This window comes from Lethenteron reissneri, chromosome 64, assembly GCF_015708825.2.
Source record: "Lethenteron reissneri isolate LAM-NWPU_2019-01 chromosome 64, ASM1570882v1, whole genome shotgun sequence".
In the NCBI taxonomy this organism is placed as follows: Eukaryota; Metazoa; Chordata; class Hyperoartia; order Petromyzontiformes; family Petromyzontidae; genus Lethenteron; species Lethenteron reissneri.
Genome location: NC_083842.1, coordinates 1333263 through 1354322, shown reverse-complemented (window position 1 = coordinate 1354322; position 21060 = coordinate 1333263). Strand labels below are relative to the sequence as shown.

At 47.3% G+C, this 21060-nt stretch overlaps 1 protein-coding gene across 2 annotated transcripts in view; it reads right to left on the bottom strand.

Annotated features, from left to right (window-relative positions):
• The window catches only part of LOC133359158 (cingulin-like protein 1), a 114381-nt gene extending 97914 nt beyond the window's left edge, over positions 1 to 16467 (bottom strand). For both annotated transcript variants that reach the window (XR_009757153.1, XM_061577561.1), the window contains exon 1: positions 16343 to 16467. The gene's annotated coding sequence lies outside the window, so the exon portion shown is untranslated. The remainder of the gene's footprint in view (positions 1 to 16342) is intronic.
• Positions 16468 to 21060: the final 4593 nt, after the last annotated feature.

Here is a 21060-nt window from a genome sequence, read left to right as displayed (position 1 = left end):
AGACAGGCCCAAAGAGACGCTGCTCTTTTACATGCTTTTATTTAACTCACTCTGTTGTTGATGTTGTTGTTGTATCCTCAAATCTTGCAACTCAATTTTAACCCGCTTCTCAATGTGCTATCGACTGCAAACTTGGTATACTTATGTCACACTGATGACAATACTATATTCAATAATTTTAAAAAATTCAATTATTTTAAAACAATCTTTTTTATATGTTATGTTTCGGCTTGGGTCTAATTGTCCACTCCCAACTGACGTTGGCTCTAAATCACCACGGTTCCTTACGTTATGGCAAGCTTCGGGGCCACTTCCTGCAGTCGTGGAGTTTTGCCATTACGAGTACGGTACATTTCATTAAAGCGTGTTTAAAAATAAGTATTTTTAAATATTACTAATTTAGTCTGGGTTGGCCGAGAGGAAACTCCCCAAAGCCAGGTTTGGACACCAATTACCACGGTGTGCATGGCCAGGATTGCAGCCCAGGTCACCTGCCTTGCACTGCACATCAGTATGAATCACTTCTACACTCCAAATACAAAGGTCCCCCCCCCCGTATAGTATTAACACACTGTTGGGGCAAGTGCTGTGAACGAAGGGGTGAGTGGACAACACCATGCCCGGCCGCCTTTGTCTCCCAAGCAGCGATGTTTACACATCGCACCAGGTACTCAGTTGAGGCTGAGCCAACCTAGGGAAGGCCCAGGACCGGTTTACATAATTGTTCAACACGTAGGTTTTCACGTTGACAAAAGCCAAATAGTTCACTATTTTAGCCCACCGGTGTGTTGAAGAGTGAACCCACAACATTTACAAATGTTGTGGATTCAATATTGTGGATTCACTCTTCAACACAGCGGTGGGCTAAAGTAGGGAACTATTTGTCTTTTGTCAACGTGACACATGTTTTACTGATTGGCCGTGTCGGGTGGTGGAGGGTTACGACACATTTATAAATAACGCCATCTAACCCAAAAACGTTGATTATGAATTACATAATTGTTACTGGTGTTGGCCACAACACCTGAACACCCACGTAGTCCACAACCTACCAACAATCTGGAAACGACAATTGTTCAATTAACGCCTCCCGCTAAGCAACCATTACCCACACCCACGGGGCACCATGAACCAAGCCTGCATTCCTCACATACTCACTGGTCAGTCATTCTTTTATTTGCTTTAGCTGTCAGGAGAGGCTTATCTACCGAAAGGTATCATTTACAAAACAAGACATTTTTTTCTTTTAAACTGTCCCATGGAAATGCATAGGCATTGGTATCAAATAGCATGCAATGCATGGCCTATTGGCATGACCTCACCCGCGCACAATCCTGCTGTGAGAGAGCTGCAAGGCCTGCCACAGCTCACCCGAGCAACTCCGTTCTGCTGTGGCCTACGAGGAAGGGCGGCCCATGGCAGTCAAAGCAGTCAAGGAGTGAGAGGTCCCAGCAAGCGTGCGCAGCTCCTGTGCCGCTGGCCATGTAACGGATGCAGCGTGCCACACGCTCTCTGAGACCGAGTGCAACCTGGTGTAACATGCCTGGCAGCATGTATATTATAAGAATAGGTTTTGCCCTTTCTGGCAATAAAACAGTTGTGTTAATATGTTAACACACCAAGCTGAAACCTTTTGCAAGGAATTATGTCTGCATTAACCACATATACTTGTGGTGAACATGCACAAAAAACATGCTCTGATAGTAACACTGTTTGAGACTAGGCTCTAAAGAAATCTGTCTCTGGTGTGGACCAATCAGTTTCAAAGACAATGCATTTTCTATCAGAGCATGTTTTTTATTGCATGGTTAATGCAGATATTTCTTGCAAATGGTTTCAGCTTGGTGTTTTAACATCTTAACACCTGTTTTATTGCCCGAAAGGGTAAAACCTATTCTTATATTTTGATACCGGCAAGGGAGGTCCTAGGATTCAGCATGTATGTTGAACTTCTTTCGCACTGTACGTAGCCAACCGTGCTAATCGGAGCATGCCGATTCCAGCCATTTCAAGTGGCTGTCTTGAAATCAGAGGCAACTCTCTTAGCTTCATAGACTGGAACAAACAAAATAACGATCAAGGGCTGTGATCAATTTTTTCAGTTTCCAAGAACACAGGATGAGATGTTACTATCCTTTGTGCAAGCACTTCCAAAAGTTCATGAACAGTGAGCCTGGTGAAATTTGGGGAGCGCATCGTCAGTAGTGCTGGATGAAAGCCTCCCCGAGTTGCTTCGTGGTCCCACGATGCCCCCATCCAGCCGGCACATGCACACAAGCACTGGGGTACATGCGCTGGCAGTGTGCAGGGTGGGTGTGATGGCTGCAGTGAGGCCTACCGACCCAGGACCTCATGTTTGTTGGCTCACAGTCTGACGCGTTATTATCATTATCCAACCGGCCACATGTCCCTGTTTTCATTGCATTTAAGGAAAGGTTTTAAACATATTGGAACGATTTAGCAGTAGCATTTTCCCACTGCATTACTGTATAACCAACAGACCAAACTTTTCACGTCTCTACCCAGGTCAGTTCCAGTTGGTTGAGGATGAACCACACAAGGTCAAAGTCACGCCCACGCTTGACAGGAAACGTTGAAGTGGTCGGTTCAAACCACACCAAGCAAGACCACAACGTGAAAAGTCAGCAACATGAAGAGGGTGTCCCAGATGGCTGGGAACTGAAAACCCCAGTGTCACAGATATAGAAATGTCAAGTAGAGTTAAATTATCTTTTATTATGTTTGTTTACCCAGGAAAGCTTCACCGAGTCTCATGACTCTTTTGCAGGAGGGTCCTGCCAAGTTTTCGCAGCAGGCGATGATTGCTCTGTACATTCCAAATGAGGAATTAGTAATAAACATAAAACGAGTAACTTTCTGAGAAACAAAGCGTCACTGCCGTGCTGGAACAGTTAGCACATTGGCCATGTCATCCAGAGGTTGCTGGTTCGATTCCATCTCCTGGCATGGCAGTTAAAGCAATGGGGACACGTGTCTTTAACACCCTCTTTTCTCTGTTCGTACAGCAGTACAATGGAAAATTGGCAGGTAGCGAGTGGTGGGGTAAAACACATTCCTGCGGAGGGAGCTGGTAGGAACGTTGGGTTGCTCGGTTAATGGCCAGGGTCAACGGCGGCGTGGTGTATTCCGCAAATATGCCCGACTGTGAGGGCGGGTACAAGCCGGCGTGAGTAGGTTAAACGTTGAGTTTTATAAGGGCACCACGGGGTGACCAGCCCCTCCCCACCCAGCCCCACCCTCCCCACCCCACACCCAGCCCCACCCTCCTCACCCAGCCCCTCCCCACCCAGCCCCTCTCCACTCTCCTAGCCCCTCCCCACCCGCCCCTCCCCACCCTCCCCACCCAGCCCCTCCCTCCCCACCCAGCCCCTCCCTCCCCACCCAGCCACTCCCTCCCCACCCAGCCCCTCCCTGCACGACGGACGGACACAATAATCCCCTGTGAGCTGGTGTAACCAGGAGGTTCCTACCAGTATTGTGGGTTTACCTTACCTTACTCATTTCTGCAGAACCCGTTTGTCAAGGCTGGTTGGGTTTGGTATTTAACCGGTTTGCTCAGTACACGACATATTTACACACACACAATGTATGCTATTTTAATACAACTCTTAAGACTTTTTGTTCCAATATTGAATACCACAGTCAAACAGGCTCCCGCCGCAACCGCCAGCTTACGCCACACAGGTATCATGTGCTTTTCGTTATTTTACTTGCCGAGGGAGAGACCATGTCTCTTGGCGGCATTGCCTAATACGGCGTAGGGTTTGTGTGCATCTCAGTAGGGAGCGCAACTGCGAGTGCTCTCGATTACGCTGTGCGCACGTTGCGTGTGCGAGAGAGCGCACATCACACACAGGCATTGGTAGAGAAGGGTTCTGAGATACCGGCTCGACTGGTACGTTCCGGGGCCATGGGCTGCCACGAGCTCTCTGAACAAAACCAACGTTAAATATTCTCAGGATTCAACGCAAATGCACATTTGACTCCGAGACTCAACAAGTATACGACCTACATTGAACGTCATTATTAAGATTATTTGAGAATTGGGGACCCACGCCAAACCGCCGGGCTACCTTGTTTTTGTTGCTGTGAGCACAATATGTACCGTACACTCAAACAGCCTCCTAGCAATGGTAATTCTGCTAAAGATTCACGTGGAACTTCTTTCGCACCGTACGTAACCAACCTCGCTAATCGAAGGTGTGAGGGAAGGATAAAAAAATCACATAAAGCAGTTCTAAAGAGATTAGTTTTCAATCGGAAGGAAGAGCGTTCCAGACAGCCGCAGAAGCGCATGTAAAAGCGCGCTACGTAGTGATCGTCTTTTTTTCAATGGGTAGCCAAAAGCTGCTGCGCGGATGTGTTATTGGCGAAAGCCACTCATATGCAGCAGTGGTTTAAGCTGCATTACAGAAGCTACTTAAATGGTGTAAAGGTTGTAATTTGCTGTGGTATCATCGTGCTATGAGTTAAAGCTGCTATTATCTAAGGACACTAACAGTGCTATTAAAGAGTTGCTAAAATCAGTGATAGTTATGGTTTATTTGAACTGAAAAATTAGCTGGTAACTAAAACAATCATATTCTTGGTTCTTTCGGTAAAGTCACGTAGAAGGGAATAACAATAAAATAATAAAAATATTGTTTTATTTTTAGAAGGGAAAAACAATAAAATAATAAAAATAAAATTTTTATTGTTTTACCCTTCTACGCGACTTTACGGAAAGAACCAAGAATATGAATCCCTGCAGTCACGAAAGCTTTAAATCGAAATAAAAAATAATATTTGAAGCTTAGTTGAATACAACTTAAAAAGGAACAACATTGTGAACAACTTACAAGACATGGCAACAGTTCAATTAGTCACGGGCGTGACCGGCTGTGCGATGACTCGTCCAGACCGCCGTGGGACTGGCCACGTGTGGGCTCTGTGTGCCTCTGCGTGGTTCTGCGTGGCTCCACATAGAACAGCGAGCGGCGCTCTCGCAGCTCAGCGAGGCTAGCCGGACGCGGGGACATCTCCCCGGGCAAGGTTTGACCGAGGCCATGGGTAGCCAAGGGTGGTCGAATTCTTGCGAGTCCGGCTCCACCTTGCGCCACAAGGAACTCTCAGCATGGACAGGCGGTGGAGATGTGCCAACAGCAGGAGCAGCAGCAGCACTCGTCCGGAGCGTGGAGACCTCGTGGAATGTTTCAATTGTGGTCTCGTTAAGATGTCTTCTTGGTTCTTTCGGTAAAGTCACGTAGAAGGAAAATAATAAAATAATAAAAATACAACATTATAACATATTTGTATTTTATAATAAAGCATAATAAAATATTTGTATTTTATTATGTTTATTTTTATTATTTTATTATTTCCCTTCTACGTGACTTTACCGAAAGAACCAAGAAGATGAATCCCTGCAGTCACGAAAGCTTCAAATCGAAATTTCTCGTTAAGATGTTTGAGGCTGCTATGGATCAAATCTGCTCAAAAGCTGCTAAAACCTTTGAGCATTTCCACATGAAGGCTGATCCAGGTTAAATCTACACATAAGTCAAAGTTGCTAAGAGCTAAGATTGCTTTGATCAGAGGTTTTACGTATCAATGTCTCCAGGGAGCAAGTTGACATGGGTTAAATCTGCTGTGAAATAATTAATCTGCCGTCTCTACAAAGTGCTATAGATGTGGCTGCTGCATGTTCAAGTTACTATTGATAAATGTACAATGAATCAGTTGCTGTATGATAAAGCATGAAAGCATATACAAGTTTATGACGTCATGAGTTTTGTCTAGATTAACGCTTTCATGAAGCAATGCGTGCAATGCATTCAAGCTGATTCACATCCCACAACGAGGTACTATCTAATATTTTTTAAGTCTGTACCCACCGAACATGGAATTTGCGATCACGGCAAAAACAGCTAATACGGTATTCCCCATAGTAGAGGTTTTTTGGGTTAGATCGCGTAAATATATAAATGTGTCGTTAAACCCACCACCACCCGACACAGCCAACTAGTAAGGGTTGTCACGTAAACAGAACGTGGCCAATTCGTCCCTCGTACAGCACGCCGGTGTGTTGGAGAACCAAGCCACAACATTTACAATCTGAGTACGACGTTTCGCCAGTTATTACAACTAGCTTCATGAGGCGACAACCAGATTTGTGGAGAAGTACACCTGTTTCGTTCCTTATATGAAGGCATAGAATATCATTCCCGGTTGCAGGTCGAGTGAGCTGCCAAGAATACGCACAATGTTGTCACTGAGCATTTCCGCGAATAAACTTAGCATGCACGGCAGACCCCGGCCATGATGTGTGGCTGGCACACACCAAATGGGTTTTCATTTTTCATTCCAGCACACAGAGCGAACATGTTCCCAGAATCACAGACGGGACACTTGCACGCTTGACTAGTTTATTCATCATCAGCCACGATCAATCCACTGATGGATGAAGACCTCCCCAAGCCGGTGCAAACTCATATGATCCTGAGATGCAACGATCCATCCAGCACCTGCGCACGAACTGATTCCATCGCTCCATCTCCTAGGTGGACGTACTCTTGGACACGCTCCATACGATACGTTGTTATTCTTGACCACCGTCCGTCATCACTTCTAGTGACGTTTCCTGCCCAAGTACTTTAAAATATAGTTTGGGACAATGTTATTAACTACTCTAATCCATGTATAACCTCTTTCTCTCAATGTAATTACAAGCATGCGTCTATCCATGCTACAATTGTGCACCGTTCAGTGTTTTTGTTCTCCAGTTTTGTTAATGACCATGTTTTCTAAGCCACGTTAGCAGGTAATGTACATCCAGCAGCTGTCAAATAAAGTAAACATTTAAAGCCCTCAGCCAATCCACTGCAGGATTAAGGCCTCCCCCCAAGCCTTGTCAGCCATGGGCGTTTGTTTGACCATCCTTCACCACGCTGGTCAGCATGAGATGGGGGGGGGGGGTGGGGGGGTAGGACAGTTCAGTAATCATGGCCAGGAATCAAACTCAGATCGACAGGTTCACAGCGTATTGAGCGAACCACTGTCTAATACTACGTCCCATAGGATAGCAGGGCTGTCTCTCACCAGCAGACACAAGTGCTGAAGCATTTGTTCAATGACTCGGTACACTCAAATAAAATCAAATTTGGCTCAAATGGTGATGAAAATATTATTCCATTGGAAAATTAAATCTTATTCTCTTTCAGTGATTATAACAAACTTCCCTATCCGATAAGTGTTTTATTAAAGATATTACCATAGTTTACAACGGATATACTGCAAACTCATTCCCATTAACAAATATTAAACTTGATTTTACCATCTAAATCGTCAACTGAAAACCTATCTTTTGAAACTTCCCACAAAGGGCACAGCCTCAAGTGTCACATGGTCAACAACGCTGGAAGACAACTCAGAAGCACTGCCAACACCTCTTCCATAGGGCCTTTCTCTCCACAGACGCAGCAGTGCGCTGCATCCTGCTGTGCAGATGAATAGGCCATTTCCCACTACTCGGTAAACGTTCTGACACATTAGTAGGCATCGGGTGGCATGGGGAGGATTTGCACAGCGAACAGCAGACTTACAATGGCACACCCTATACCCACCGCAATTCCACGCGGTGTTCATCAGATATGCACAGTAACACGATGCTCCGACACCGGCTAACGAGCGCGCACGCAGTGGGCACGGGCTCGTCTTTCCACACGGCAGAACACTCCAGAGCCCAGGTGGCTCGAATCCCATGCCTCCAGCCAGGTAGGGGTCTACAAACAACTGGCACCACGCCTGCAGCTGGTTGGCCAATCCAAACGACACCCCGCACCCATTCCGACAGGGTACCTCTGCCACAGCGGTGCTCACAAGGTAGCCATGTAAAGTTTGTTTAAGCAGGTAAACAACTAAAGAGACGACCTGGATCCCCAAAAGAATACAAACATAACAAATAAAGTCCAGCTGCTGCATCAAATAGAAAACCTAAATTATTACTCAAAAAATAAATCAATGTTAAGTAAAATAATCCCCGCTAACATCAGCTGCTGCGGCAAATAATGGTTAGGCTTCCAATAAGACAATTACAATTTTACCAGTAACTTGCAATCAATTAAGAGCCCATTGAGAAGATCTCTTTCACAGGGGAGTTGTGGAATCTGTACAAACGTGTACAGATGTCTCATCAGTATGATGTCTCTTCAGTATGACTGGGTGTGCTTATGTTATAGGCCAATAGCCTCCTGTGCAAACGATGGAGCCCATCCAGTGCCGTCTAGCAACATTGTACGGAATGTATTATTTACTGCCTCAAATTGTGGGTCATACATAATAAACACAAACAAGTCTCTCTCGGTGAAGACTTGTTTCATCAGCTGATCGGCCTTGGCCAAGATGCAACAAGCGTATAATGTCACAGCACTGCGATCTGTAGCTCATGATTATTGGAGAGAACTTTTCACTCTGCTACAATTTTAAAATGTGGAATTTCCAAGGGGTGGGTAAAGTTAATGTTCTAACATAGTATTTACTTGTGCACAGAATTGCCTTTTTACGATACATTATAATTTTTTGGGGACTAAGTCGTGTAGGTATGGTAGAGTATTGTTTTCACTCTAACCCTCCCCCCCCACCTGGCAGAGCCAATCAAATCAAATTGTCAGGTCATGGGCAATTATGTCAACTGATCTGGTTTTTCAGAAAACCAAAGGAATGTTGAAAATCAAGATTTTCTTTGATTGTCAAAAATTTGCTTGCTTTTCAACATTCCAATGTTCTGATAAACCAAATCAAATGACATATTTGCCCCCGTGACAACTCCATTAAATTGGCTCTGTAGGGTGGTGGAGGGTTGTAAAAAGAAAAATTACACTCTACCTATACGACCTAGCCCAAACAAACTAATTATTAACTACAGTGGTTGTGAAAGCCTACGTATAAAACTAACGAGTTTGTGAATTACGTTAACCCACATCTTTTCGCTATTAATTTATGTTAATTGTGTCTTTTGTTGCGGATGTTTAATCTCGCTACCTCGTGATATTCAGAACTGTAGCAAAATTGAGCATCATTGATTTATTTTAAAAAAACACGTATCGTGCAAACTTTCCGTGAACGCTTTGATCGACTGCGGAGTCCGATGGGGTGAATGTTCAACGTCAACACTTTGCAGACCTGGCCTTCGAGTCACCTACGTTGGTGTGGACACCTACAGTCGTCGTGGCACATGATTCGCGAACGGCGAACGGGCTCATTGCATCTCCCGAGACGTGAGTGCAGAAGCAGTCGGTAAACAACACTGCAGTCATTCGTGAACGTTGCCATCGAAAGCAAACAAAATTAGCTGGTGATATTATTTGGTGAACTCTCTCGCCTCTCTGTTGTTGGTGCTGTGAAGAAGGTCCACTGCGTGAAATGTCACCAATTATATTCTTAGCATTTTTATGCCACAGTGGTATTGACGAATGTGTGTCTTGTGATTTTGCCGTCACACCACTTGAGGGATAGGTTGGAGCATACGCATTCATGTTATGGAAGACTATATTGAACATGTACCGTTTGATCCTGTCGAGTTTTATTCAGTGCCATATTCTATTTTTTTTTACAACGGTTGTCGTGTACGTGATGCAACATTATTTAAAATGTGGTAAATATTGTTTCCATCAAAGCATTAAACCTTGCGTATTACAAATTAATTCACTGTTCATTACTTTGCAAGATGGGTCAAATGACATCATAAACTTGGTTCGACCTGGACTATACTGGTTGTAGGGAAATTCGAGGGCTGATAGTCACGTGTATTAACTTCCAAAGCTCTTTTAGCTTCAATTAAATTGCCTCTACCAACGAATGGCAAGTCTCTAACATCCATTTAACAGCGGAGATCGTCCTCAAACGAGCCAGCCTCTAAAATGTAAACACCTGCTCCATCAAGCAGCAGTCAATAATGCGCAGTTGGACCCGCCCAAATATAAAATTGCTTTCGTAAATAAGCTTTAGGTATTTATTTATAAATAACTCCTTGCATTTGCTTTACAAAATCAGTCGAGAACACCACCACCACCGTCGATTCGAGCACGTGCTCTCACTCACCTCAATGTACTGGGCAACGACTCACTGCGTGCACTCTATCGGCTCGACTGTGCAAACGAGGAGGCACCATCAATCTTGATTTGAAGTTTTCGTGACTGCAGGGATCCATACTCTTTGGTTCTTTCGGTAAAGTCACGTAGGTATAGGCACTATCGTTACTTCACAGAGACGCCAATAGCTTCACAACTGATGCGTTAAAGAGCCGCCGATTGACACAAGGTGCCGAAGGAAAATGAACGCCAACATTGTGGAAGGAACCCTGAAGAGTCTTTGGCAATGCCCAAAGATTCAAGAGGCACCAGATGCCAGGTGAAGGCAGCAAAGAAAGAGAAAACCCTAGGAGCAGCCGCAGTAAGGTCCCGATCTTGCCTGCGAGGCTGCCTTGTGGCATTAAGCGTCACGTTTAGTTTTGCGTCAGTTTTATTTAAGCGTTTTCGGTCACGGTTTTTAACAAAATAATAACTTCTCATCATCGTATTACCTCCTTTGAATTAATGTTAGTTTAATCACTGCCACAGCTGGTTTGACGATACATTTTAAAACGCTCACACAAACTGGTAAGAACAACAAGGGACTGAAACGTTGTTCACATTGCTTAAATAAATGTATTAACCTTTGTTTAGTGTTGGCCGCCGAGGTCACCACAACACCTGTACAGCTGAGCTGTTTTATAGGCCTTCAGGAATGCTCGGCATTTTTATGGGATTGTTTTTGAGAGCGTGAAACGTGTTCGCAACGTTTCGAGTGTTGCATGCAAGGCAACCGGTTCAAGAGCTCTTGTCTGCCAAATCCAGTTGATAGGCGTCATCTCATTTACAGTGCGGCCCCGGTGTTAGCACCGGTACAATTCCTACACGTGCACATTCATCTTACTACAATGAGCGAGGTAACTTGGCAACTCAGAAGACCGATGCAGCTGCAAAAATGCAATGAAACATTAAGTAACGCTTTGCTTCCACGATCATTCCCAGGTGTACAGGACCTTGATCTGGGTAGGAGCTGGAGTGCTCACTGCATAATCTACGGTGTCACCTATTGCTGCAGAAATATTCAAGATTACTCACAAACCTCTCCCAGTCACACCTCCGTGACTTCAACATTCTACACTCTTCCTCGACTTCCTCCACTCCCAAAACCACTGCGGGGGATGTAATGTCACCACCCCCCTAAACCACAATTTTATAAATTGTCACAATAATGGGTCATGATTAATTTTAGCCAGGCGGTGGTGCACGCCTGCAATACAGCACTGTGGAGGCGAGCGTTGGTGGCTCACAACAATGGCATTTTTGAGCATGAAGGTGCCATAGCCTGGCTAGTCTGAAAGCAGTACAACAAATATGGACTTCACCTGTTCCATCTGTATGGGACAGAGTGTTGGCCCCTCTACACGTGGGGTTTCTCCCGGCGCTCCAGTTTGCTCCCATATGTAAACACACACTAATTGGCCAATAACACTTTTCCATATATGTGTGGTTCCTCCTCACGCCAGAGTCATTCTCTCTCTTCCAGAGTGAAAAAATACTGTGCTGCAGGCGCATTATAAGTGGAAATTACACATTGTATATAGGTTGTGATGCATGCGTAATCCATGACGGTTGCACGGTTCCCATGACCACACCTCACGCGACAAATGCGATTCATAAATAATGTTACGAGACCAAAACAACCAATTTTAATGAATTCATCCACGAATCGTTAAATCCTTGCAGTCGCTGCGCAAGCTCCACCTCGATGGGCCAGTCGCTCCGTTCCCCTTTGCTGCCTTCACTGCAGAGCGACCCCTGTCCCCCCCCCTGACCACTCACGTAAACATGTACAGCCACACGCTGAATTCCTACGAATGCCCATTGAAAAGGAGGAATGTTACAGTGTGGTTCAAGTTAAACAGTTATCCAGCACACATTGATATGAGCGGGAAAACAAAGGCTGCAAAAACTCGGATCCAGGAGAAAGATAGTTTAAAACAAACGGTCAGATGCAGCGAGTTCGCTAAACAAGTGGATGCATCTGTGAAAGGGACAAGTGGAAGACACAGCAGAGGACCGTGTACCTCGGACAGCTACTTAAGGCAGTTCGGGATCAAAATGATCAAGTGAAGAGGTGAACAAGAGTGGGTTTCATTGCCTTGGCGAAACAAATGTAAACCAAACTATATTATTTACCAGGTAAAACCCATTGAGTCATACGCTCTATTTCAGAAGCGACCTCGCCACAAAGGATAGCTCAACGAAGTGGCTTATTGTGTGGAAATGTACAGCAGCCAAACACTCTAAACGTGTGTTTCTAAATGTGGCGGGAAAAACCGGAGGACCTGGAGAAAAATCCACGCTACCATGGGGAGAACACGCAAACTCCAAATATATAGTAGTGGCGTCAATGCCAGGATCGAACCCACGTCCCTCCTGCATACCATGCGAGGGAGAAAATATCTTGCCACCGCGTAAAAGCAACGTGCCATTGTGCTAAATAACTTCGGTTTGCTTCCTGCTATGAATCAGACATTAACAGAGACGATGATGAATTTAAAAACGCGTGCAGATGCATCCAAGCAAAGAACACCGCATGGGTTCAAGAATATACGCAGGTGAATGATACCATTGCAAGTGGTAATAAAGTGGTCTCGGGCAGGAGACGCAGCGAGCAGGACCAGTGGCACGTGGTTTGAGTGTGTCGGCCACAGGAGGGATGGTGCACAAGAGAACGCGCACCTAGGAGATGGAGCGCGGGCGCTCGGTGGAACTTCACATTGCAGGATCTTTCGATGATGGTGCCCTTCATCCAGTAGTGGATTGATCATGGTGGACGATTAAAGTGACCGCAATGTCTAAAAATAGCATTGGAAAGCCCAAACGTGGACGTGCGCCTGTGTTGGAACGCTTTGAAAGCCAGTGCCAATTAGTGCATTCATTTTTGTAACTTGCACGGGATTAGATTATCGACTTTATGACTTCGGAAACCAATAACCGAGTTATACAGTGACAATGAGCTTACCGATAAGAGATTAACGTCCCTCATCACCATCGCATTGCAACAAGTGAACAGGATATTTCCCAACAGCGTTGGCAATATTTAACAAAAAGAACCATTATCTCCATGGAAAAAAGGCATACTCCCACAATTGCACCACAACACAAGATTGTATGTTAACAGCCGCAATTGCAGAGTGGTTAAATCAGCTCTTCCAGGATCACGTCGGTGGTATCTGGTGCCTGTTATCACAAGGAACAAAGTGAGGAAGGCCACAAGGGGGGTAATTAAGGGCCGATAGGAGCCGTGGCTTTCTGCTGCATGGCGGATAACACTGGTCAACACACTTTTTCTGGCATAAGGTATTCCAACGGGTTTAAGGTAATTTTGGGGTGCTGATTCCAAATCTGGCATCAGTTTTTGTCTATCACAGGTTTTTCAGATATCAAATATTGCATTTTCAATAAAAACTGCAAAAGAAAAATATTAAATAAATGTGGATATCTACATAAAATGATATTATAAACACACTATCCTAAAAATACAGCACCATATTTTAACACTAAAGCAGTCACTGACTCACAATAAGTTGCAATCATAAGCGACAGAGTTAATTTCGGGTAAAATCAATGAAAATGGGGAATGCCGATAGCATACAAATGAGATGTGATAGAGCAAATCTGAGATCAGATTTGGAATCAGCACCCTGAAATTAGTCTAAAACAGCTGCAAAAGTCCAGGCCAGAAAAACATGTTTGTTTTTTGTTGACCAGTGTAATGCGAGGCCCTGACGGGAGCCCGAATTGGAACGTGAGCAGTGTCCGTGTTGGAGATGTGGAGCACGCCGAGTGCATTAAAGAGCACGCTGAGGAGCAGGACACTGAGGAGCAACAGAGGAGCACACACAGACAGGGCCACGCGGCTCGTGTGAGCTGCAAGGCCCCCCCAGGTGGTGAGGGCTGCCCCCACTGCGACTGGACACGCGTGGGGCCCTCTCCACCTCCTCTCCATTCTCCTCTCTACGCAGGACAATTCACGGATATCGCCCTCTCCCGTGCCTCGAGTATTTTTAGATCTTCCTCTCTCTCTGTCACACCTCCCAAAGTCTCGGCGTGTAAGATCTACAATACTCTTTGGTTATTTCGGTAAAGTCACGTTGGTAGAAAATAAATTAAATCAATTGTTTCTTGCTGTGGTTGTCCCACCTGATGACGGACGCTTGTGTTGCGCCCGAAACGTCGTGATTTATTTTAATGTATTTTCTTTTTACGTGACTTTACCGAAAGAGCCAAAGAGTATGGATCCCTGCAGTCACGAAAACTTAAGATTCTCTCCCCCCCTTCCCCCACGCTGCACTCTCCAATCTCTGAAAAGCGCGACGTTGACGCTGATTTGAAGATTTCGTGACTGCAGGAATTACTCTTTGGTTCTTTCGGTAAAGTCACGTAAAAATAAAATACATTAAGTAATAGAGTACGATGTTTCGATTGCAACACAAGCAACCGTCATCAGGTAGAACTACATTTGAGAGAGACAAAACACAGACACGGAGACACACAGACAGACAAGCAGAGAGAGACAACACAGAGACACACAGAGAGAGACACACAACATAGACACACAAGCAGAGAGAGACAGAGAGACACACAGAGAGACACACAACATAGACACACAGAGAGAGACACACAACATAGACACACAGACAGACATACAAGCAGAGAGAGACAACACAGAGACACACAGAGAGACACACAACATAGACACACAGAGAGAGACACAAGATAGACACACAGAGAGAGACACAACATAGACACACAGAGAGAGACACACAACATGGACAATGTGTCTATGCTGATATAAAAAAAAACATTACAACTCCTTAAGAGGGAGACTACAGCCTGGACACTGATCTCTGAAAAGTCAATAACCAAGTCGCAAGGACATCGTCTCTGAAAGTAGCAGCAGTTCACTGCTTTGTATTTACGAATGGATGCAGTCGCTTGTACGAGACTGTAACAACCACAACAGCTGCAGTATTACATTGCAAACTAATCACAGTGGTTGCCGAGCACGAGGTGAATGATGGTGGTGGTGGTTTGGTTGATGATGGTTGTGGTTTGGTTGATGATTGTGGTTTGGTTGATGATGGTTGTGGTGGTGATGATGGTATTAGTGACGGTGGTGATTCGTGTGGTTGGTGGTGATGGAAGCGATGTTGGTGGTAATGATGGTGGTTGGTGGTGATAGTCGTGATGGTAGTGGTAGTGATGGTAATGATGGTGGTGGTGATGGTGGTGGCGATGGTAGTGGTAGTGCTGGTGGTGGTGATAATGGTGGTGGTGGTGATTGGTGGTGATAGTCGTGGTGGTGATGGTGGTTGGTGGTTCGTGGTGGTGGTGATTGTGGTGGTGATGGTGATTGTCGTGGTGGTGGTTGTTGGTGATGGTGGTGATGGTGATTGTCGTGGTGGTGGTGGTGGTTGTTGGTGGTGACGGTGATGGTGGTGGACCTCAGCACGTTTCTCGGCGTCACCCGCGGCTCTGACCCCGGCGTTCGCTGCGCGCTCCCCTCGCACGCGGCGCCGCTGTGAGGCGGAGGGAGGAGAGCACGGAGCGAGTCGCCCTCAGCGCGAACCACGCGGTGAGCAGCCTGCGAAGTCGCCCTCACCGCGTGTGAGTGGTGGTGAGGTGGTGAGCAGCCTGCGAAGTCGCCCTCACCGCGTGTGAGTGGTGGTGAGGTGGTGAGTCGCCCTCACCACGTGTGAGTGGTGGTGGTGAGGAGGTGGTGAGTCGCCCTCACAGCGTGTGAGTGGTGGTGGTGAGAAAGAGGCTGAGTCACCCTCACCGCGTGTGAGTGGTGGTGGTGAGCAGCCTGCGAAGTCGCCCTCACCGCGCGTGAGTGGTGGTGGTGAGGAGGTTGAGTCGCACTCACCGCGTGTGAGTGGTGGTGGTGGTGAGGAGGCTGAGTGAGTGTGTGTGGTGGTGGTGGTGAGGAGGCTGAGTCGCCCTCACCACGTGTGAGTGGTGGTGGTGAGGAGGTGGTGAGTCACCCTCACCGCGTGTGGTGATGGTGGTGGTGAGGCTGTGAGTCGCCCTCACCGCGTGTGAGTGGTGGTGGTGAGGAGGCTGTGAGTCGCCCTCACCGCGTGTGTGGTGGTGGTGGTGAGGCTGTGAGTCGCCCTCACTACGTGTGAGTGGTGGTGGTGTTGAGGCTGAGTGAGTGTGTGTGGTGGTGGTGGTGAGGTGGTGGTGAGGTGGTGGTGAGTCGCACTCACCGTGTGAGTGGTGGTGGTGGTGAGGAGGCTGGGTGTGTTGGTGTTGAGGCTGCGAGCGCCGTGAGCGCCCTCAGGATCGAGCCGACGGCAGCCGCGGCGCTCACCGAGAGCACGGGGCGGAGTGACGTCACTCCGCGCGTGTGTACACCGACCTGGGTGACGTCACTCCGCGCGTGTGTACACCGACCTGGGTGACGTCACTCTGTGTGTCGACCTCCGACCTGGGTGACGTCACTCCGCGCGTGTGTACACCGACCTGAGTGACGTCACTCTGTGTGTACACTGACCTGGGTGACGTCACTCCGTGTGTGCACCACCGACCTGGGTGACGTCACTACGTGCGTGTGTACACCACCCTGGGTGACGTCACTCCGTGTGTACACCGACCTGGGTGACGTCCCTCCGTTGTGCATCACCGACCTGGGTGACGTCACTCCTTGCGTGTGTACTTGAACTTGTGTACACCGACCTGGGTGACGTCACTCCGTGTGTGCACCACCGACCTGGGTGACGTCACTCCGTGTAAGCACCACCGACCTAGGTGACGTCACTCCGTGTAAGCACCACCGACCTGGGTGACGTCACTCCGCGCGTGTGTACACGACCTGGGTGACGTCACTCCGTGTAAGCACCACCAACCTGAGTGACGTCACTCCGCGTGTGTACACCGACCTGGGTGACGTCAGCCTCAGGTCGGTGGTGCACACGCGCGAAGTGACGTCACTCGCGTGTTACGTGCAACATGCGTGACGTCACTGCAGTGATATTCCTCTTTCTTTTAAATAATATCCACGATAATTGATATAGTCTGCTTTTAAAAAAAACGGTATATGGTATTCACCGTTGTTATTGTTATTTTGCTTGAATTGTTTTTATTTCCTGACAAACTTTTTTTTTATGGCGGTATACCCGGGGTACCAAATAAAACAAAATTTCAGTTTCATGTATTAGGTATAACCCCGTGAGCCATGCGGATCTTGACTCGGGTGCAACCGCAACAAAATAAAACCATGAAACATCTTAAAGTGACTACACGCAACAGAAAAATTGCCGAGGCAATTAAATATTTTCTTTCTGGAACACTTCCAGGGGAGTTACTTAACTCCGAGACTGGGGTACCAATCAATCCGAAATCAGTGCTCCTCCGCGATGTCGAAACGCCAAACATTAGCATAACAAATACGTTATAAAAAAATCTACTTTGAATAGTGCATCGTGTAACAGCTCGTCGAGATGAGTCGATTGCCGCATCGCCGACCAGCTGGAAGGATCTGTGGGCCATGGAAGCGAGGCGGTTGAGCTTTTCCATCAGAGCAACATATGACATCCTTCCAACACCAGTTAATCTTCACCAATGGTATGGTGAAGATCCGGATTGTGCCCTCTGTTCCATGCCAGCCAACCTCAGGCACATTCTCACAGGGTGTAAAACAAGCCTCACCCAAGGACGCTACACTTGGCGTCACAACCAAGTCCTTAAAAACCTTGCGTCCGCCCTGGAGGACAAGCGAGCTGCCACCAACTCCCTACCACCCCCAGCAGCATCACACCCCTTACGGACGACCTTTGTCCGCGAAGGGGCTAAACCACCAAAGAGCGGCTCTACACCAATAGAGCGAGACCAGCTGCGCTTGGCCCGTGACTGGAAAATGCTAGCTGACATTGGCCGGCAACTTGTGTTTCCTCTGGAGATCGCAACCACCACCCTAAGACCTGACATGGTGCTCTGGTCCCGTTCGCTCAAGACGGTCTTCATCATTGAGCTCACAGTACCCTGGGAGGACCCAGTAGATGAGGCTTATGAGCGAAAACATCTGCGCTATGCCGATCTAGCTGCCGAAGCACAGCATCATGGCTGGAACACAGAAGTCCGACCAGTTGAGGTGGGCTGCAGAGGTTTTGTGGCAACATCTACAACCAGACTGCTTAGAGACCTGGGAATAAAGGGCCAGAGCCAGCGTTCGGCAATCAGAGCTGTATCGGAGGCGGCAGAAGGCAGCAGTTAGTGGCTCTGGATGAAGAGGAAAGACCCCAGCTGGGCCCCAAAGTGAGAGGGCCAGGAGGTATGCAGTCAACAATGCTTGACTCAGGGAGGAGGACACCCCTGCCATGCATAGTCCCATGGGATGTTGGCTATCAACAACAAGGCAACTCCTATGACTAATTGGGAATGGGATGCAAGCGTAGGATTGATTACCCTGTCGTTGGCCGCCTTTGGGGAGGGTGTACAGTATGAAAGGCCGAAACACCCTAGGAACCAAAGGTTCACTACTGACGATGCGCTCCCCAAATTTCACCAGGCTCACTGTTCATGAACTCTTGGAAGTGCTTGCACAAAGGATAGTAACATCTCATCCTGTGTTCTTTGGAATCTGAATATCTGGACTTGTCCAGTGACTGCTGAGAAAGATCAGCTGACAACAGGGGAAAGTCCTTGTGGCGGCACGGAGAGACGGCTGACAGGAGAGAATAGACCCCACTGGGTCAGTCATGAGTTAGCTTCCCATTTCTGTAGTTTCCCATGCTTCGCAGTATGTTGGAAACACCCGATTTAGCTACAGAAAGTCAACATACGAGAATACCCCTAGAGTCTGCGAGAGCGGGGGCGGAAGATGACTCATCGACTGACAACATGGTAACGACTGGACCGGAAACGACTACGAGTAATGAGAGCACAGCACAAGAGAACACCACAGCAACTGTCACAAGTTCCGCTGCAACAGCAGGCCACAAACAGATGCAGGTATGTGTCTGTGGTTGGAGGAAAGTTACATCACACCATGGGTTGAGGATCCACCAGGGGAAGAAGGGGTGTTTGGGTAAAGAGAGACAGAGGCCTCGCATTGATTACTTTCTGCGAAAGCGATCAAATCAGTCGAATGAAGCACAGCAACTGGACGCAAACCATAGTTTGCAGTGCATCAGTACCACTGTCATGGAGGACGTAAACTCAAGCACCGAAGTAACAACTGAGGTGGAACCAACAACAGGAGTGGAACTCACCCAGCCTCCCAGACCTGCAGTCGAGAGGAGACTACCAGGGCACAGACCGTATGTGAAGTGGCCTGGCGCCAGTGACAAGAAGTTGTGGGAAACAGTGAATACTGACCTTACCTTGACCCTCGAGAAACTTCGAGGCACAGTGGAGAAGAAGTTGGAGAGGATGGGGGACATCATCTATGAGTACGGGGCAGAAAGCTTTGGAGTGCAAGAGGCAAAAGGCGGGAGAAAGGTTCCAACCCCACCAGTTTCCAGGAGGCAACAAGAAATCAAGCGCCTCGTTCAAGAAAGGAGACAGCTTAAGAAACAGTGGAAGAAAGCCTCGGAAGTGGAAAAGGAGGGCATAGAGGCACTTCAGGCTGACATCAAAACCCGGTTGGCATCCCTCCGTAGAGCAGAGAACCTACGGAAGCGCAGAAGGAAGAAAGAACAAACTAGAACTCGATTATATAAAGATCCCTTCAAGTTCTTTAAAAGTCTCTTCACGAAGGAAAAAAGTGGAGTTCTAAAAACAACAAAGAAAGACCTAGAAGAGCACCTGAGAACAACAAACTTTGACTCAAAGCAACATAAACATCTGGCCATCCCATCAGATATCCCACCCATTGAACCCCCGGAACATCATATTGAGACCAGCCCTCCGACATGGAAAGAGGTGGAAAACACAGTTCGAAGGGCAAGAACAGCATCAGCCCCGGGGCCAAATGGAGTCCCGTACAAAGTGTATAAGAACGCACCAGACGTCCTGAGGTACCTCTGGAGGCTTATGAGAACAGCTTGGCAGAAGAAGATAATACCCAAAGTGTGGCGTAGGGCAGGCGGGGTCCTGATCCCTAAGGAGAAGGATGCAGTGAACATCAGCCAATTCCGCCCAATCTCCTTACTGAATGTCGAGGGTAAAATCTTCTTTAGGGTCATTGCCCAGAGGATGGCCGAGTACCTGCAAAGGAATGCGTACGTCGATACATCTGTACAGAAGGCAGGAATATCAGGGTTCTCTGGCTGCTTGGAACATTCCAGCATGATCTGGCACCAGATCCAAATGGCCAAGGTGGAGAAAAGGGACCTCCATGTAGTCTTCCTCGACCTCGCCAATGCATTTGGCTTTGTGCCCCATGAACTCCTGTGGTCTGCCTTCAGATTTTTCCACATACCGGACACCATCACAACCCTGGTGAAGTCGTACTTTCAGGATCTGCAGTTCTGCTTCACCACCTCAGAGTTCACCACCTCATGGCAATGCCTGAATGTAGGTATAATGGCGAGATGTACCATTTCTCCATTGGCATTCATAATGGCAATGGAGGTTATCATCAGATCCTCAAAATGGGTTGCTGGTGGACAGCGAGTCGACTCTGGTTTTCGCCTCCCTCCACTCAGAGCCTACATGGACGACATTACAACATTGACCACCACTGTCCCATGCACCAGGAGACTGCTTAGAAAACTCGAGGAGAACATCAGCTGGGCCCGTATGAAGATTAAACCATCCAAGTCACGCAGCATCTCGATTGTGAAGGGAGTACTCTGTGACCTGAAATTCTTCATGATGACCAAATCCCAAAAGTGTCTGGGTACGAGCCAATCGGTGATTGGCTCGTTAAAAACTGGGTGGAAGCAGGTTGACCTGCGGCAGGGTTCTTCACTATTTTTGGAAGGGAGGGAGGGGGCACTTTCGCCAATAAGACATCAGCGTGAGGGCCAGCCACACATTTGAA